Below are 18,191 nucleotides of genomic sequence, written 5' to 3'. Positions count from 1 at the left end.
CAGTCATGCCCACCTCTCTGTGCCCACCTTCCTGCTGCCCTGCCAGCCCACCTGCCACTCCACTGTGTTTGCCTCACCCACCCGCTGGCCACACTCACAGCCGCACTCACCTTGCCGTGCCCACCTGCCTGCAGCCCACTGCCCCTCCCACAGCCCACCAGCCTTGCTGTGATCGGAGACTGTGGGCTGCGGGGGAAGGCCCGAGAGGTGCTCCATGCACCTCAGGGTGACCAGTTGTTTGGTCGTCTTGGTCATGATGCCTCTTTGCATTTTATTATTATGATAGGGGATGATAAATAATATTCAAAAATATCTGTAACAAAAGCAAAATTGATGTATATTTTCAAATGAAAGCACTAGCAATGAAGTATTAATTTTTAAATTATTTTACCAAAATATCTGCTTTGTCCAAGAAATACCTTTGTAAAATATATTAGTCTCTACTTTTTTTTATTGTCACATACATTTTTAAAATTTTTGTTGAATTACTTCTGAGTCATTGCAATGATATGAGTAGCCCATGTAGGAACCAATGATTTAATATTGTGTTAGGACGCCACTGGCACTGCCTTAGAGTCTCTCAGCATGAGAGAGTGGCATAAAGAAAATTCTCTCCCTCCCTCCTGCAGAGAACAGAATTCCATCACCCCATCTTCTCTGCTCTTTTCCTCCTCCCCCCACAGAGCTGAAAAAAAATCTGCCTAGAATGTACATTCCACCGTCCTCTGAAGTATTATAGTTATATTAATAAATTCCTTACATGACACTTGGATAAATGCCAGTGACAGATAATAAAAACCTAGGTGTCTCTTAGGTCTGAAATGGGTTGAAAACTTTTTCCATGTTTAAAAGAAAGAAAAGCTAAATTTTAGTATAATGATCTTCATAAGAAGTATTAGGCAACCAGTTTATGCTAAATACTGTGGGTACTGCTGTATTTATTTGCACCATGTTTGTTAGCGGAGTAGGAGATCAGAGGTTAATAATCTTGAAAAGGAAAGAAAAGGTTGAATGAAAGTCAAACATAATGATAATAAAGCCTCTTCTTTTGCTTGATTATCTCCCTTTTCCCTCCCAGGCAACAAGTTACATATTCAAGGACATTCTTTCAAGGCTCTGAAGCGTTCTTTTCTGAACCTGTGTTTCAGAATGCACTGCACTTCTTCATTTCTCCTGCCAGTGTTCATTAAGAGAGCTATACAAAATTGTGTCTTACAGGCACACACACCAGTTTAAAGACATTACTAGACAAATTGCTATTTGACAGAGAAATGACAGACACTTCTGGCAAGCAGACTTGTGTCCAAGTTAATCCATGTTGATTCCAGAAGTCATTTTATAATATAAAAGGTACACATTTATATAGAATACAGTATGTTACTATCTAATATTGCTGCACTGTACCATCTCTGAATAAATATTAAACCATACAAACCAGGTTCCATTATTCCCCAAAGAGGACCTTGTCCAAGGTCATAGAGCTCTAGGAAGGACTTCGAGAAAGCTCTAATGTCCAACCTCATTCCATTGAGAAAATGCCTGTCTACACTTTAACCAAAACAGAATTGATATGTCTGGTCTGTTCTCAGCTCTGTGTGTGTGCTGAAGGGCATCACTGACTCACTTGATTAGAAAAATGTGCCCTTGGATTCATTCTTTGGAACTATTCTGCCACCAGTTATAAGAGATACAGTCCAGCAAACTGCAATGGAAAGTCCTCAAGAAGATGTGTTGAGCTGTGATGGGAGAGATAACCACTGCTCAATGCCTAGGAGACAGGAACCTCTAATATTTTTAAAGAAGTAAGTTTACTATAGAATCCAATAATATGGGGTCAAGGGCATGAAGACTCAATGCTGCATGGCTTTAGGTCATTTCTTTCATAGTCATCAGGGAGGCCCCACCAGCTAATACAGTGTGTGGCCACAGAGGTCACCCAAATTGTTGAACTATTCAGCTGAAAGTATGCATACCTTGTATTTCTAAAAACTGGTTGTGAGATTCAAAGGTAAGAAACCAAGACTTAAGAGAATAGGACATCTTCTTGAAAGTTGTTCCTCAGGAAACTATATTCCCAACGTATGAAGGTGATTTTTGGGGAAGTATTTTGATCATGAGATTTTTTTTTCTGAGCTAGTCAATGACCAGGGAAATCACACTAGTTTGTTTAATCTCAAAACAAACAAAGGCCTGGTTGAAAGTACATTACATCAATGACTTCCACTCTCTCAAAATCCAAAAGATCTATATGGACAGATATATTTTTATGGATATATTTGGACCCCTTAATAAACAGCTGTTTCTCCTGTGATCAAAAGAAAATATTTTGTTTTGAAAATATATTTTATTTTTAAGGTTCCTCTGGGATTTACTAGATGGAAAAAGTAAGGGATGGGGAAAAGAAATCTGAGTGTTTTTAAGGAATAAAAATATTTTGGCAATATCCTCCCACATCTAACATACCTGAAATTAGAATTGCTCTCAGAGGGCCCAGATCTATCCACTGCAGCCAAAACTCTGATCCTCAGCCAATTGTATGCACACTGTGCTGAGATCCAAAGTGTGTCCTGCATTCCACAAGTACTACACCGGCTCTTACAGCAGCCTGTCTCCATCAGAGCAAATCGCAACAGCTGGGGTCCAGGCACATATGTCAGAATGTGCAAAGTCTGGAAAAGAATATATTTGAAGGTATGTTGACCAAAATGGCTGAAATACAGCATAAAAGCATACATTTTTAGAGCTATAAGAAACAAACTTCAAAATAGAGCTGTGCCAGCCCATCAAGTTGCATTCTTTTAATGTTGTGTCAAATTGTCCATGAGTATGTACATACACTAATCTTTGACTATTGATTGACTATCCTATATAATAAAAGCCTAATATGCTAAGTGTCCAGTCATCCGTTCAACCAATCAAAGCGTAATATGCTAATGATATGCTGAGGCCACTCAACCACTCGCTATGACATGCACTGACCACCAGCGGGAAAATGCTTCAACTGGTAGGTTAGCTTGCTGCTGGGATCCGGCTGATCAGGACTGAGAGAGAAGGGCCGGGCACACTCTGGAGCCCTCCCGAGGTTCCTCCCCAGCTGGCCAGCCTCCCATGTCCCTCCCTGGCACCAATCATGCACCCGTGGGGTCCCTCAGCCTGTCCTGCACCCCCTTGCAATCTGGGACCCCTCGGGGGATGTTGAAGAGCCAGTTTAGGCTGGATCCCGCAGACCAGGCTGAGGGACCCCACTGGTACACAAATTCGTGCACTGGGCCTCTAGTAAAATATAATTTCATATACATTAAACATATTAGATGTTATACATTACACATATTACATACATATTATAGAGAAAGAGTTACATCATCATCTTTTAAATGTATGTAGGTACACTTGTTTTTAATATAATACAAACTCAATTTTAAGTGTTACTGTGTATAGAGTTACTTTCATATTATTACACATATCTTCCTAACCATTAGATATTAAAAGAGTAAAAAAAATTGTAAAATATGTGAAAAGTTTTCATCTTTTTTTTGCATGATCTCATTTATATGTAGAATCTTTTTAAAATTGAGGTATAATTGGCATATAACATTGTGTTAGTTTCAGGAATACAACATAAGGATTTGATATCTATATATATAAGCCTAATATGCAAATTATCCCCACAGGTGTTAGACCAGGAAACCAATTGCTCACTATGATGTGTGCTGACCACCAGGGAGCAGTGTGGAATGAAGGAAGGCCCTGGCCTGCAGCTGGAAGGTCTCGATCGGCCTTGATTGTCAGCCAGGCTTAGGGACCTACCTGTGGACAAATTTCATTAACCAGGCCTCTAGTATCTATATATTACAAAATGATCACCCCAATAAGTTTAGTTAACATCCATCACCACACAGTTACAACTATTTTTTGTCTTATGATGCTATCTTTTAAAATTTACTCTCTTAGTAACTTCCAAATATGTAATACAGTGTTGTTAACTATAGTGGTACATTACCTTTCCAGGACTTACTTATTTTATAACTAAAAGTTTGTACCTTTTGACAACCTTCACTCATTTTACCACCACGCCTTCTATCCCCTCTTCTGGCAACCACTAATCTGTTCTTTGTAACTGTGAGTCTGGTTTTTGTTTGTTTGTTTTTTAAAGTCCACAGATAAGTGAGATCATATAGCATTTGTCTTTACTGTCTGACTTCACTTAGAATAATACCCTTAATGTTCCTTCCTATTATTGTAAATGGCAGGATTTCTTTTTTATGGATGAATAATGTTTTTTTTATCCATTCATCAATTGATGAACACTAATTTGTTTCCATGTCTTGGTTATTGTAAATAAGGCAGCAATGAACATGAGGGTGCATTTTTTCAAGATAATGATTTTGTTTCATTTTAATAGATGCCCAGAAGTGGAATTGCTGGGTCATATGGTAGTTCTATTTTTAATTTTTTGAAGAAACTACACATTGTTTTTCATAGTGGCTGCATGAATATACATTCCTACCAACAGTGCACAAAGATTGCCTTTTCTTCAGATCCTGGCCAACACTATTTCATTTCTGTTTGATAATAACCATACTAACGGGTGTGAAGGATATGTCACTCTGGTTTTGATTTGCATTTCCCTGATGATTATTGATGGATATTGAGCATCTTTTCATGTACCCCTTGGATATTTGTACATCTTCATTGAAAAAAATGTCTAGTTACTCTGCCTATTTTTGAAATGGATGTTTTATTGTTTTTGTTATTGAGTTGTATGAGTTTTTATATATTTAGGATAATAACCACTTATCAGACAATGATCTGCAAATATTTTCTCCCATTCTAAATGTTTCCATTTCATTTGTTAATTGTTATGTTGGAGAGGTATCTAAATCTGAATAAACGGGTATACCATCAGTCCTTGAAAGATTTAGTATCTTGCTTTCTGAGATCTATTGATATTTCTAAGAAATCTTCTGTCACTCTGATTGTTATTTATAGTAATCTGTCTTGTCTCTCCAGCAGCTTTTAAAATTTTCATCTTATTCTCTTTCCAAATGTTGTGTACTTTCTCTATGATGTTTTTAAGGAATGAGTTTACATTTGTAATTTGTCTTTTTTTCCCAAATCTTTAGGTTTTCTTTTTCTTTTTAATCCTCACCTGAGGATGGTTTTATTGATTTTAAAGAGGGAAACATTGATGTAAGAGAGAAACACCAATTGGTTGCCTCCCATGCATGCCCAGAATGTAACTCAAACCTTCAACCTTTTGGTGTATTGGAAGAGATTCCAACCAACCTAGCCACTGAACCAGGGTTAAATTTATTTTTTTATTATCTCTTTACTTATATACAATTAATACTTTAATAAATCTGGTGAGTTTTTATTATTGCTAGCCTACTTTTGTTAATGGATTTTATTGAATTCCTTTTATCCTCTTGCTTTAAAGTTCCTTTTGAAATGGATTCTGGTCACTATAGTTCCTCAAATGCAAAAAACCTCATTTATTGTATGTGTGCCTTTTTCTTATGGTAATGAATTTCCTCATGGATTTTGTAATTTTTATGTATCAGCTATTATTAGTGACTAGAGGCCTGGTGCATGAAATTTGTGTGGGGGGTGGGGAGTGGTGTCCCTCAGCCCAGCCTGTACCCTCTCCAATCTGGGACCCCTCGGGGAATGTCTGACTGCCGGTTTAGGCCCGATTCCTGTGGGATTGGGCCTAAACCGGCAGTCGGACATCACTCTCACAATCCAGGACTGCTGGCTCCTAACCACTCGCCTGCCTGCCTTCCTGATTGCTCCTAACCGCTTCTGCCTGCCACCCTGATCAACCCCTAATCGCTCCCCTGCTGGCCTAATTGACACCTAACTGCTCCCTTGCCACCCAATCGCCCCCAACTGCCCTCCCTTGCAGGCCTGGTCCCCCCAACTTCCCTCCCCTGCCAGTCATCTTGTGACAACATGGGGGCAGCCATCTTGTGACCATGTGGCAGTGGCCACCTTGTGATGCGAGGGTGTGAGGGTCAATTTGCATATTACCTCTTTATTATATAGGATGATTATTTTCCATTGAAATGTTCAGCAATTTTATTTATCAAAATGTAAATACTGACTTCACCTTTCAGCTCTGACATGACTTCAGTTTTGAAGTAACCATTCCTGGCCTTACAACAAGAAAAAAGCTGAAAAAAACTGAAAATGACTTGTCCTGGACACATGGAGAATTGAAACCCAGGGTAAACCTCTATCTCAAAATCTCAAGAGACAGACCAATTTAGAAAAACACAGCTGAGATCAACTTAGCTAGAGCAGAAGCCATTGGACCCATAAACTGGTTAGAAAACTTACATGGTAATTTGATGAATTGCTTGAAGTAGAGTGTTGACTAGCTTGAGTATGAGAAAATCCTAGAGATGGCAGTCCTGGTGGGAATAGGTGCATACTTCCTTAGTTTGGACTCCAGAAACTCTACCATGTTCTTATTTTTTACTGAGTGAGGGTAAACATAACCAGAGGGAAATAAACCCAGTGTGTTCTCCATAACAAGGGCTTACTCTCAAGTGAAAAGGACTTTATCAGAACCTGATCTCACATAAGCTTAAGGACGATTACCCAAATCCAGTCCTCGCTAGCTTTCCTGACTCCTACAAAAGGGGAAAAGACAAGAGACACTTGTGAAGGTCACAGCTCAGGACCACAGCCCTGCTAACTGACTGATATTTAATCATAAGTTTGCAGAACACCCCCTTTCTATTCCCCAACTCCTTATTGCCACATCAACAGGGCTCTAATACAATAATAGTGGATTACCCTTTTAAGAGCTACAAGGCTCAAACTCTATTTAAGACAGAGTACTTAGAGAAACCAACAACAGCAGGGGAAACAAAAACAAGGACATTAAATTGAATCTTCTGTAGCCATAAGAAACACCAGGACATCTTATATTCAAACTACCGAAAATCAAAAAGAAAGGAAAATACTTAAAGGGAGCTAATGTGAAAAAAAATCAGCTTATTAGTACATATATAGGAGAAAAGATAAGGATCACAGAGGATTTTTCTTTAGAAAAAGAAAAAAAAAACACATGCCTGCAAAAAGAGAGTTAAATTAGGATCCTGGACACAATTTCTGTGTGTGTATGCATGCCTGTGTGCACATAGTGGGGAGAAGGTATGCTTCTCACAAACACAACAGCAATAAATTCTCAGACACCAGAAGGGTGAACAATAAATAAACTCAATTCTGACACTATCTACTTAAGGATAGCATCAGATTCCACAGGTTAAGGATTTAATTCTACAAGATTTCAGACACTCAGGTTGTTACCTGGTGGGCTTATTCACTAATTTGTGCACTGGGCCCCTAGTAAAAGGATATAACTCAAGAACATCCAGATGCTAGAGATGCATAGGACAAAGGATGTGGGAATGAGGCGAGTTAGTAGGAAGTTAGGAAAATTTTTGGCAAATGGAATGGGGAAACTAAAACAGATAGTTGAACAAACTTGCTGAGCAATTTATGGCCAGATAATAAATCACAGAGCCTTATCTTATACATTCCAGACTGTGTAGACCTACCTCCTTGGTCCTGGTCCCTCTTTGGTGACATTCTTTGAAGGTGAAACTGACCAGAGAATGACTTATATGCTCACTTTGATGCATCTGCATATTAAAGGACACACCTGAAAAGATGATGAATATTCTATTGGATCCTCCCCAGTGCAAGCTCTCCCCTTCTTTCCCCAGGAACATATCTTCACTTTCTTTCTCTGAAGCTCTAAAGGTTCCCTGGACACTGAGAATTAGGGGAGTCGTAGGCAGCATCAGCTCATCCTTGGATAAGGCCCTTAACCTGTCTCCAAGGCCCTCTTTTAGCCTCTGTAACTTGTTTCCTGAGTCCATTCAGCCCCGGTGGTTCACTTCTTATGCCTCTGTGACTTTCTTTCTAAAAGGCCAAGGCAGTTCTCTGAGAAGCCTGCCTGAATCTTCTCTTTGAGTGTATTTTTGCTTTGCATGCTAAATAAACTTTCTCTTGTACTAGAGTCCTCAACTCTGAATTCTTTCTTTTCCAAACTCTCAAACCAATTGCCAACATCACTGATAACATCAAGAGGCATAAAGCTTTCATGCCTTCTCCAGGCACACCACACATTCACAAACCAAAAAACTCTCAGAACCCCACCCTTTGGGTTTTTTGGAGGCTTCATAATGTAGTCACTAGAGGCCCAGTGCACAAATTCATGCACAGGTGGGGTCCAGCCAGCCAGCCCCGATAGGAGCCTACTGGCTCTAACCAGCTGGGAGGAGGGGCCGTGGGCGGTTGGCTGGCCAACCCACTCCCGATCAGGGTGTTGGGTACCGATCATCAGCCAGGCCTGTAGGGAGGGCCCAATCGGACCAGATCAAGCTTGTTGGATGCCACAGTGCACGTCATAGCCACTGGTTGTTATTATGTACTAGAGGCCCAGTGCATGAATTCGTGCACAGGTGGGGTCTGGCTGGCCCGGCCCCAATTAGAGCAGATCGAGGCCGGGCCTGTCAGGAGGGGGGGATGGGGGGAGGTTGGCCAGCCAGCCCACCCTGATAGGGGTCCAATCAGGGCTGGGCCAGCTGGGAAGAGGGGCTTCAAGGGATTCGCCGGTGGGCCCTGCTTCCGATTGGGGTGGGGAGTTTGATTGGGGGTGGGGCCAGCTGTGGGGAGGGGCTGTGGGTGATGGGCCAGCCAGCCCCACCCCCAAATGAGGTGTGGGGGGCCAATCAGGGATCAGAAGCTGGGGGAGGGGCTGCAAAAGGTTGGATGGCTGGCCCTACCCCCTATTGAGTGGGGGGCACGATCAGGGGCAGGGCCGGCCAAGGGGAGGGGCCACAGGAGGTTGGCCAGCCAGACCCACCACCTGATCAAGCTGGTTCACTGGCTGCAGTGGGCGTCATAGTGACCGATTGTTCTGGTCCTTACGGTGTTCCAGTTGCTGGCTTTTTATATCTATACATATAAAGAGGTAATATGCAAATTAGGCCATAACGCCATAACGAGTCATGACCAAACAGGAGGAGGTAGTGTGTGCAGGTGACGCCCAGAGCAGAGATGGAGACAGACACAGGGGGCCTGCCTGAGCTGGCGCGGCAGCTCTGGCGGCTCGGAGCAGACACAGTCAGGGGGACCAGGGAGGCCTGGGGCTGGCCGAGCTGCTGCACTGGCTTGGGTAGCCCTGGAGCGGACACAGGCAGGAGGGCAGGGGGGGCCCTTGGGGTGGAAGTCAGGCATGGGTCCCGGCCACCTGTGGCGCCAGTCAGGCCTGACTCCCACAGCGGCCTGCGGGGTGCCTGCTCTCACAGCGGCAGGCAGGGCACCTCCTCACGTGATTTCAATTGCACACTGGGCCTCTAGAATATAGATAATTTGCTAATTTATTGGCCATTGGCAATTGAACTCAGTCTCCAGGCCCTCTCCCATCACTGAGATGGTGGTGGGGGTGGGGGGTAAAGCTTAAAGTTCCAAACCTCTAATCACATGATTGAGCCTCTTAGCAATGAACACTCATCATTAGGTGCTCTCTTATAATCAGCTCATTAATATAACAAAAGACATCTTGATCACTCTCAACAGATTAGGGCATTTTTATTTCAAATTTTTAACTTATTATGTTGATTTATTCTTACTTGGGTTTATTCTAAACTTCATTAAAGTTTAAATCAAAAATGAGGTCACAAAAAAAAATCACACAAAAAGTGTTTAAATAAGACTTTAATCTATTATTTTTATTTATTCTTTGAATTGTAAAAGAAGATGAGCATCTGAGAAAATAAAAAAGTCTTTCCTTGTAAAATCTTTCTTAGATTTCCGAATTATAGTAATGTTTTATATCAGGAAAAGCATCCTTCCTCACAGGTTTCTCTGTTACCTGTGATGCATGTGTATAGAAGCCAGCCAGGTCAAGCTTGCTATTACTTCTTTTCTTGAAAAAGGCAACGTTTATAGTTGCAACACCAAGATTATCATGCTTACTTTTCCTTACCCATCAATTGTAAATGTCACTACAAGGAAATCAATACCTCTATTTTTATAGCCTAGTATATGAAATAGAAGGTAGACAAATAAATTCTTGGTCATTACCTAGCTTCATGAATGTACTAATAGAAAAATAACTATGAAGTTATAATAAGATTCTCCAAACATTCAGAAAAATGAATTGTGTATTTAAAATCAGACAGCAAGGTAAAGCAACTTAACTTTAAATTGTATCCTGCAGTACTGTGTGATGTGAGGTTGAAAGAGACAATGTTTAAGACAGTAGGACAAATATTTGTTATTAGGAATCCAAAAGCACAACTAAGAGAGGTATAATGATTTGGATTTTATAATTTCTGTCAGAACAAAAACCTTAAAAGTAGCAAATGAGAAACAAATTTGAAAATTTGACTTTGTTTGCATCCATCTGCCCAATTTCATGTGACCCCCCATCCCTGTACTGCACAAGCCTTCAGCATCTGCATGTCATGTGTACTTCCTTGAGCTGGCCATGCTGCACCACCACTGCTTATGTGATGTTTTCCTCCAGTGGAAGATAAAAGCACTTCCTGGTAGATGAAACATGTTGCTAGAACTAAAATGAACAGTTCTGGAGCCTAAGGCTAGAGTCTATTGATGCTTTCATTCACTAAAAAAAGTCTTCCAGAACGCTCATATCTGGTTGGGTTTTACTATTTCAACATAAAATACAGTGGGATTTACCTAAGCAAATGATTTATCCCCCACTCCCAACCCCCAGGAGCACCACATCAAAACTTTTACCTTGTGCCTTCCTAATAAGTTGTGAGGTTGATGATCCAAGTATTTATTAGGGTAAGCATTTATTTATTCAAAAGAAATGCTTAATAACAGGATGCTTGGATATAGTGCAATAATAAATGCTAATTGTTTGCAGCCTCTCATTTTCCAGCATATTAATTTTTTGTCTATTGAGCTTACTATATTACATATAATCAAATACAGGTTTAAACGACATTGTTTAACAAATAAAATTTGCTCGTTATTTGCCTCATGTTGCCACTGTGATCTCTCTGCCCCAATATGAATATTGAGTCTGAGGAAGTTCTTAGAAAACAAATAAATAAATTGGTAAAAATGTCTTTAGTAAATTTTTAACCTGGTTAAGAAACTGTTATCACATTTAAAACAGTTTTGGTAACATCATAATGTTTGTTTGAGATCATCAAACTTTTACAGTTATATACAACATTTGTGTATAAAAACCACATACAGCAACAAGAGTCAACAAATTTAAAGCAATACCAGACCAATTTTTAAAATACAACAGGCATGCATACACTATTACACAGATTTTCATGTAGTAGAAAGTCAGAGGCATGTTTGAAAAAACATGCATATTTATTATGCATGTCAAGTTGGAGGTCACACAACTTACTCCGAGAAAAGAGAGACTGTGTCACCTCCATGGCAGTCATTCCAATCCCTCTTTACCTGACGTCAGTCATAGAGGGAAAGGAAAGAATGAAATGGAGAGTAAAAGAAGTAAAATTTTCATTGAACTTTGTTATATTAGAGCCCATGCAGCAAAAATAAACTGGCAATAGAAATGTAGAATAGGGCTCACTCTCATTTAACTGTCTTAATGTCACATGAGATTTATGACCGTCATTTTCATTTCATTTGATACAGTCACACACACCAGCTCTAATGAATCAGATGAGATTATTGTTTTAATCCTGGCTGGTTTCAGCATTGTAACTTTAGTCACCATAACTAAGAAGGTATGAGTGAATATAGACCAGAACAAGACAAAATATTAATATTTCCTAATTTCTGAATGTTCATTGCATCTTTATTATATTATGGGAAGCTTCTAAGACATGTATTTCAGCCCTGGCCATTGTGCTAAGTGGTTAGAGCATCAGTCAATGTACAGTAGGGTTCGGTTCGATTCCCACTGGAGGCAACCAGTCAATGTGTGTCTCTCACATGGATGTTTCTCTCTCTTTATGGAAAAAAACTAGAGGCTCAGTGCACGAAATTTGTGCATTTGGGGGGTAGAGGGGCAGCCCCTCAGCCTGGCCTGTGCCCTCTCGCAGTCCAGGAGCCCTCAGGGCATGTCCAACTGCTGGCTTAGGCTCGCTCCCCGCATTAGCGCTGTCATGGAGGCAGGAGAGGCTCCCGCCACCGCCGCTGTGCTCACCAGCTGTGAGCCCGGCTTCAGGCGTAGCGGTGCTCCCCCGTGGGAGCACACTGACCACCAGGGGGCAGCTCCTGCATTGAGTGTCTGCCCCCCTGGTGGTCAGTGTGTGTCATAGCGACTGGTCATTCCACTGTTTGGTCAATTTGCATATTAGGGTTTTATTATATAGGATATCCTCAGGTGAGGATTAACACACACCAGAAAAAAGAAATGTATTTCACACTAGTCTTTCAATTCTAAATTTTATGACCCCATTACTCTTGATTTTCATACAGGAAGAAAAATTTAATCCCAGAAATTTCCAATTTACGTCGATATAAAGTGGTTTTAACTGTAGTCTTTATAAATTCCATCTGCAAATTTACATAACTGTAGAAAATATCAAAGAAAATGATTCATAAAGGAAAGTCACATATGGTGACAACTGTGAAATAGTGGGGCAAGAAGAGATGCACTGAATTGGAGACCTATTTTTAATTTCTTTCCATATCTACTAATACAGAATTTTGAGAAAATCTATTACATCTCCCCAAACCTCAGCTATTTTCCCTTTATGGAATGAGGTGATAATACCCATTATACAGAATTATTGGGAATATATGAGGTGCTGTAATGAAAGCACTTTATCAACTATAATGTGACAGTAAATATGTAACTACTATTAAAACGGAAGCTCATGTTTCTTCTTTTTATGATCAGTGAATAGAATTATAAAAGAATAACGTTATCTGTTGGCACAATGTCTGATCTAACAAATTCCAATTAATTTAGAAATATATGTCAAAATTATCCATGGAAAATGTGTCTGAAGCCATTGTGCATGAAATCAAAGGCTCCATTGATATGCAATATGTATTATTAGTCAGGATTTGCTAAATTATGTTGTGATAAAAACCAATCTCCAAATCTTACTTGCAACAAAGGTTTATTTCTTACCCATGTGCATGTTGGCTGTGAGTTAGCTGTGACCCTTTCCCATGCTTTATCTTTACTTCCAAATCCAGACAGAGAGAGAGGCCCCAATCTAGGGAACGTCTACAGGAAAAGAACAACAATGGTAGCGCCACATCACAGCCCTGAAACCTTTGCTCAGAAATGGGTTGTGTACATTCTGTTCACATTCCATTTGCTAAAGCAAGTCACAGGGCCAACACTGATATCGCTTGGGTGGGAAGACTATTTCTCCCAGAGGGACAGGCACCAGGGAGGGGCCTCTGTAGGCACCATATATTTTACACAAACAATACAGTCTATCACACAATAGATGTACTATAAATAAACCCAATTATGCCCAGGGTCTTGCCATTTTCCTACATATTCATTTTTATGAATGGTCTGAAAAAAAATGGGAAGCCTGTAAAGAAATGGTCAAGTCTCATTATGAAAAATGATATGAATAGAGAAGAAATACGGAGAGGATGAAAGGTTTTTGCACTCTTGCAGATTTGAAGTTTGATGCTCACCAGAACTGACATTCAAAACTAAGGTAAAGGTAGGTTTCTCCCAGAGGGACAGGCACCAGGGAGGGGCCTCTGTAAGCACCATATATTTTACACAAACAATACAGTCTATCACACAATAGATGTACTATAAATAAACCCAATTATGCCCAGAGTCTTGCCATTTTCCTACATATTCATTCATTTTTATGAATGGTCTGAAAAAAATAAGAACCTATAAAGAAATGGTCAAGTCACATTATGAAAAATAATATGAATAGAGAAGAAATACTGAGAGGATGAAAGGTTTTTACACTCTTGCAGATTTGAAGTTTGATGCTCACCTGAACTGACATTCAAAATTAAGATAAAGATAGGCGGACTTTTAATAATTTCAACAAGAAAAAGTCCTCTTGGTCGCAGTTCTACACCCAGCCTTGGCACTTACTAGCTATAAGACCTAGGAAATCACTGCATCTGTCTGAATTGTCTCAGATGCCAAAATATTGTGGAGATGTTCACATAGATCCCAAAGGGGGTTGAGCGGGGAAGGGAAGGCTAAGTAGAGATCTGAGAACAGGGAGGTGCTGATCTCAAATTTAATTTACTGGACAGAAAAATCACTCAGTGTGAGAAGGGCACTTCATTGGGCTCCCCATGGCCTGGGTGGACTATCTCTTTAAGAGGATTTTTTAAAATGAATTTTCACTTTTTTTATTGACTTTGTGGTGGTGACACTGGTGAACAAAATTATACAGGTTTCAGGTGCAAATGATACCTACAGTACATCATCTGTAGGCTGTATTGTGTATTCACCACCCCAAGTCAAGTCTGTCCATTTGTCCTCCTATACCCTCCTCCAATTCCCCCCCAGTCTGTATTTCTCAAAGCGAATGTTTGCACATTTACTTCTTTCTTAGTAAATTGAATGACATAAGATATGTTACATTTCTTTGAAGCATATAAAATGGTATTTGAATAATAATTGCCATCAGCTTAGTGATGTGCATATGAGCAATCAATTTTAGTTATCTCACTACTATAGATTAATAAATGTACTCCCTTGACTACAAAAGAAATTAATGAAATTTTTCAGAGCATAGGTTTCAGTACCCTTCTCTATGCAGGACATTTAAATATAATAAAGTTCCCAAACCAAGAGAAAGGCCAGAAGAAAAGGAATAATTATAGAGAGAAAGCAACACCCTTGGGGCAATGATTCCACAATGCCTTAAAGAAAAACACAGCACCTGCTAAATTAAGGACGTGTCCTTTCTAAAATACTGAATTCACACACAAGTTGAGAAAACTATTTGGAGATGTCATTACACAAAACCTAGCTTTAAAAGAAATTTGGAGCCTACAACATATTAACATTAAGAAAAACAACAACGTGAAATAATGAGTTCACCAATCAAAATGAGAGCAAATAAATTCATAAAATATTTTGGCAAGATGCCATGCTGTGGCTCAGTTATTTGTGTTTTTTGCATAGACGCAGGTAGAAAACATTTTAGAAAAAAAACGAGAGCAAATAAATTCATAAAATATTTTGGCAAGATGCAATGGTGTGGCTCAGTTATTTGTGTTTTAGTGCATAGACACAGGTAGAAAACATTTTAGAAAAAAAAACACAGAGGAAGATTCTAAAAGGCAATTCTCTCATTGAAAATATCAAGGTGTACCAGCCAGAGCATTCTTATGGCTTCCTGCTGCCAGTAGTTACTTCTGGTTTGGGGTCTCCCTTTGGCTGCACCTTTGACCAGGGTTAGATGAACTCTAGTTTGACAGGCGACCTCTGTTAGTAAGAAGTCTCACGTCTTTCTATCTACTTCCTCTCCCTTCCTTTCTGAAATCAATAAAATATTTTTAAAAGATTATAAAAAGAGGGTGGAAACCTCCCTGCTATGGTGACCTTGGAGACTGAAAGCCTTGGCAGAAGAAAGGAATGAAATAAATAAAAGTTTCATTTCATGAAAAAAAAAAAAGTGAGGTCCACAGAGATAAGCTGCAAACTCATTTATGTTATTTGGTGCAATATTGTCTATTGTAACATTATCTCTCTGTCCAGCTTCTCAGTTTGACTCTGCCTTGACATGCCTGTGTGTGTATAATGTACCAGAAGAAAAAGCAAAGTAATACATTTGTTACTTGGAGTCTTTTATCATCTCCTGCATATCTCCAGGAAACTGCTACACTGAAATCTCCTGTCTTAAAGAGCAACACCTCCATGGAATATACCAAAAACAAGAGGGAAGTAGAATTTTCATTTGGCGAAAGAATCTCTCTTCTTTCTTCTGCAGCTCCTAATGTTATATTTTTTTGCCCCTAGGAAGTAGAATTTTATATGGAATTAGTATGGTGATGATCCATTTACCATATTTTAAATATATTGTGCGTTAGGGACTGTATGTACTATTCAGGCAAGAAACCCAGGATGGAAAAGCATATGGTAAACATATGCTGGTGTTATATGTAATGGTGGTTTCATGAGATGAGAAGAAATATGTACGTGAGCTGAGCACATACAGTGACTGTGGGATGTACTATCCAGACACTTCAGTGATTTTTGCCTTTGTTTCTTCTGTTGGTTGTCAAAGTGTTCCTTAAGCCCCATTTCATTTAGAAGTACATTAAAATTTAGACCTTAATTCAAACACATTTTTATTAGAAAAGGATTCCTCCTACAAAATGTAGACAAAAATCAACAATTTCACATTTGTGTAAAGCTTTCTTAAATATAATAATTAAAACTGTTTTTACAACAAAAAGTCCTCTCAAATGTAAATTAATTTCAAGGAAACAAAGTAGACTGCAGTTTGAAACCCAATAGCATTTACATTGTATGAGACAGTCGTATTTTAATTATAGCTTCCAAGAACTAAAAAAAAAATCATTTTGTGAAGGGGCCTCTTCCGTTTTAAGGTTAAGATTTATTTAATAAGATTAAGTGGTATAAGAATACTATCTTGTTTTTAAATGGTCACACCAACCTTATTTCTTAGATTTGAAGGAAACGGGAAGATAAACTTACGTTATATTTATTATATTTAATTTTCATTATCTTTTAATATGATTAAAAGTTTTACCTTTTTCGCCCAGGTGATGTGGCTTAGTGGTTGAGTATAGACCTGTTAACCAGGAGGTCCATGATTCAATTCCTGGTTGAGGCACACGCCCAGGTTGTGGGCTCGATCCCCAGTAGGGGACATGCAGGAGGCACCCCATCAATGATTCTCTCTCAACATTGATGTTTCTATCTTTCCTTCTCCCTTCCTCTCTGAAATAAATAAAAATAATACATTTTAAAAAACAACATTTTACCTTTTTCAATTTGAGCAAAAGACTTGAAACTGAAAGGAATTAGGATATTTGAACAACTTCAGTAAGTATGAATGACATAAAAACTATATTTCTGAACCTTCAACAAAAAATAATAATGTATGTTGATTTGTTGATGATAGCCATTCTGACAGGTGTTAGGTGATACCTCATTGCCCTTTTGGTTTGCATCTCTCTGATGATTAGTAACTTTGAGCATTTTTTCATATGTCTCTTAGCCTTCTGTATGTCCACTTTGGAGAAGTATCTATTTAGGTCTTTTGCCCATTTTTTAATTGGGTTGTTTGTCTTCCTTTTGTTAAGTTTTATGAGTTCCTTATATGTTTTGGAAATTAACCTCTTATCGGTTTATTTTGACATAGTCCCATTTGTTTATTTTCTCCTTAGTTTCCTTTGCCCTAGGAGATGTATCGGTAAACATATTGCTATGAGAGATGTCTGAGATTTTGCTGCCTATGGTTTCTTCTAAGATTTTTATGGTTTTATTTAAGTCTTTTACCCATTTTAAGTTTATTCTTGTGTATGGTGTAAGTTAGTGATCTAGTTTCATTTTTTTGAACCTGTCCAATTTTCCCAACACCACTTATTGAAGAGACTGACTTTACTACATTGTATGGTCTTGCCTCCTTTGTCAAATATTAATTGAGGGTAATGTCTTGGGTCAATTTCCGGGTTCTCTGTTCCATTCAATTGAGCTATATGCCTATTCTTGTGCCAGTACCGGGCTGTTTTGAATACAGTGGCAAGTGTTGGCAAGGATGTGGGGAAAAGGGTACCTAGTACACTGCTGGGAATGGAGACTGGGGTAACCATTGTGGAAAACAGTATGGAGCTTCCTCAAAAATTAAAAATGGAACTCCCATTTGACCCAGTGATCCCATTTCTAGGAATATATCCTAAGAAGTGTGAAACACCAATCAGAAAGAATATATACACCCCTATGTTAATAGCAGTGCAATTTATAATAGCTAAGATTTGGAACAACCCAAGTGCCCATCAGTAGATAAGTGTACAAAAATGCTGTCATACATTTACATAATGGAATACTGCATGGCTGTAAAAAAGGAAGAACTCCTTTTTAAAATATATTTTATTGATTTTTACAGAGAGGAAGGGAGAGGGATAGAGAGTTAGAAACATCAATGAGAGAGAAACATCGATCAGCTGCCTCCTGCACACCCCCTACTGGGGATGTGCCCGCAACCAATGTACATGCCCTTGACCGG

This window comes from Myotis brandtii, unplaced genomic scaffold, assembly GCF_000412655.1.
Source record: "Myotis brandtii unplaced genomic scaffold, ASM41265v1 scaffold38, whole genome shotgun sequence".
Taxonomy (NCBI): domain Eukaryota; kingdom Metazoa; phylum Chordata; class Mammalia; order Chiroptera; family Vespertilionidae; genus Myotis; species Myotis brandtii.
Note: the sequence above shows the minus strand (reverse complement) of the source record.